Below are 3,119 nucleotides of genomic sequence, written 5' to 3' on the forward strand. Positions count from 1 at the left end.
TAAATGATATAGACTTTGGTTATTTAGTCCAATCAGGCCACTTAATTAAAGTCGGAATATATAATATATTACACCCTAAAATCTTACAAAAATAGCTACATTTCACCAAAAAAACATGTCATCAACTTTAAATTTTTATCATATTCATCTACAAGACTAGAATCATTCACGAAAACAAACTAATACTCTTAAACGTACGGTATCCCCACCACTATTCGCTCGTCACCACTGCCCTCGCCCTGCCCTACTACTACACATCATAATAACATTGTGCTATCTTTGGCACTCTCTGGAATGCACGATAACTGAGACTAGAGAGGAGCCTTTTGTGAAGACACCATTTTGCCACGCAATATATATATTGTCGTGACTTTTCAATTTCAATTCCTTTCATAAACCTTTTGAAGATGAGTTTTTGTATGATGGCGTTCTTTTTATATCATGTTTTATTTTTGTTTAGGTTTCCTTTCATTGTCCTTTTAGCTAGGAGTAACAATATGCAATTATGTACCATATGTGTTTAATATTTTTACACATATTCGATTTAATATGCAATTCATTCTATTTCAATTCATATATAAATTCATACATAACATATATGTATGAATTAAAAATGTATTAAAAAAGAGTAAAATTAAAAATTGAAAGAGAAGAGGGAAATCAGGAAAGTAATAGTACACTACTTTTTATTATACTTTTTTCTTCTTTAATTAAGAGCCAGTTTCTCATCTCTCAGACAAATGTTACATATATATATTTATAATTTAACGATTAATTGACAAAACTTAAATATGAAAATTTGACCTTGTAGTAGCGAAAACGGAAGTCATATTGATCACAACCATAGTTGATGTGTTCTTAGTTGTGTTTTGAACAGTAGACGTGCAGAATAATATTATATTAGCCATTTTGTTTTATACTTTATTCAGAACCCTAGATGATGTTTTGGTATTATTCTAGGTAGCATGAATACCGTAACTGAAAGTGCCATATAATGTATATCCTATATCCATTAATATATATAGGCTGCGCTTCAGTTATTCAGTCCAACCACTTAATTTAAAGTTTAAATATATAATATACTTCCTCATTTACAGCTCGGTCCAGAGGGGCGAGTGAAACGATGTCGTCCTCCAAGGCAGGGGAAACTAAGAAGGTAACTCTGAAAAGCTCCGACGCAGAGGTCTTCGAGGTGACGGAGACGGTGGCGCGTGGGTCGCAGAAGATAAAACACATGATCGAGGATGATTGCGCTGACAACTGCATTCCCTTGTCCAACGTCACCAGAGGAAGAAGAGATCTGCAGAGAGAACCAGTGGGCTTTCGAATGAGATGTCTTGTCTAGATGAACTATCTATTCTAATAGGATAATTTCCATTCAATGTTGAAGCTGGATAGCTTTTTAAATTTTATCATATTCATCTACAAGACTAGAGTCATTCAGGAAAACAAACTAGTATGCTCAAACATACGGTACAGTATCCCCACCACCATTCGCTCGTCACCACTGCACTCGCCCTACCCTACTACTGCACATCATAATAACATTGTGCTATCTTTGGCACTGTCTGGACTGCACGATAATTGAGACTAGAGAGGCGCCTTTTGTGAAGAAACCATTTTACCACGCAATATATATTGTGTAGTGACAAGAAATATTCAGCAGGCTCATTCCTCACCTGAAATAATATCAGCACCACAAATTTTAATTAAAAATAAACTCGGTCCAAGAATAAATATACAACCTATAAAAGAAAATGAATTAGGGAGGACAATGTTACATTTGTCTCTGGATGGTTTAGCCTCAAGCTTTCACATGCATACTGATTCAAATCAACAACCCATTTCTGCATTTGAAAATTTGATACAAGTTACCAACTTGACAAGCAAATATAAGTTTTAATTTCAAAAGCAATTATTACTTACAGTAACCAGATTAACACCGCAACTATTAGCTCCTAGACATAATCCAGTAGACATTGCTCCACAACCAGAATACATATCCAGGAGAGTCATTTCAGAACTATCCTCTTTAGCTTCTGCAGATTCTGCAACATCCATCTCACTGGAGATTGTAGAATTGGACTCACTAGAAGAAGCTGTAACATCTGCATCACAATGTTTCATTTTAACATTTAAGAATAAAAAAATGTGCTTCTCTTTTACAAGGGGGAAAAAAAAAAAAACCAACCAGGTGGCAAGTTCAAAAATGTTGAGCATGGTATCAGATACATTGTATCACAATATAAGTCACAATCAGCTTTTATGCTGTCCCTTGAATTGGAACTATCCTGTGATAAATCAGAACATAAGGCATGAAATTCATATATAGAAACCAAGAGATGGTGTGGTAAATACATTCACCAAAAGGCCCTTTTTCAATAAATTTCTTTATTTAACCTTGGTTCCTATTGTTTGAAAACATGTCCTAGAATTGAGATAATACCACAGAAGGAATTATCAGTGCCCTAGTTACACCATTTGATTTCTCAGTGCCCTATAACCATAAACATTTAATCAAGAAATCTATAGAAAAACACAACAAAATAAACAAAAAAAAATGAAGTAACTCAATTTAAACCGCATCAAACCTTCACGAAAAAAATGAAGTAACTCAATTTATCATGTTCATCTACAAGACTAGAATCATTCACGAAAACAAACTAATACGCTTAAACGTACGGTATCCCCACCACCATTCGCTCGTCACCACTGCCCTCGCCCTGCCCTACTACTGCACATCATAATAACATTGTGCTATCTTTGGCACTCTCTGGACTGCACGATAACTGAGACTAGAGAGGAGCCTTTTGTGAAGAAACCATTTTGTCGTGCAATATATATATTGTCGTGACTTTTCAATTTCAATTCCTTGCATAAACTTTTTGAAGATGAGTTTTTTTATGATGATGTTCTTTTTATATCATGTTTTATTTTTGTTTAGGTTTCCTTTCATTGTCCTTTTAGCTAGGAGTAACAATATGCAATTATGTACCATATGTGTTTAATATTTTTACACATATATATATATTCGATTTAATATGCAATTCATTCTATTTCAATTCATATATAAATTCATACATAACATATATGTATGAATTAAAAATGTATTAAAAAAG

At 33.8% G+C, this 3,119-nt stretch overlaps 1 long non-coding RNA gene across 1 annotated transcript; it reads right to left on the minus strand.

Moving 5' to 3' along the window:
* Nucleotides 1-2,040: 2,040 nt before the first annotated feature.
* LOC115995649 lies at nucleotides 2,041-2,268 on the minus strand. Its single transcript, XR_004093547.1, has 2 exons — nucleotides 2,192-2,268; nucleotides 2,041-2,108 (listed from the first exon to the last, which is right to left on the minus strand). It is a non-coding gene; the product is annotated as an uncharacterized LOC115995649 (long non-coding RNA).
* Nucleotides 2,269-3,119: the final 851 nt, after the last annotated feature.

Source organism: Ipomoea triloba, chromosome 11 (assembly GCF_003576645.1).
Source record: "Ipomoea triloba cultivar NCNSP0323 chromosome 11, ASM357664v1".
In the NCBI taxonomy this organism is placed as follows: Eukaryota; Viridiplantae; Streptophyta; class Magnoliopsida; order Solanales; family Convolvulaceae; genus Ipomoea; species Ipomoea triloba.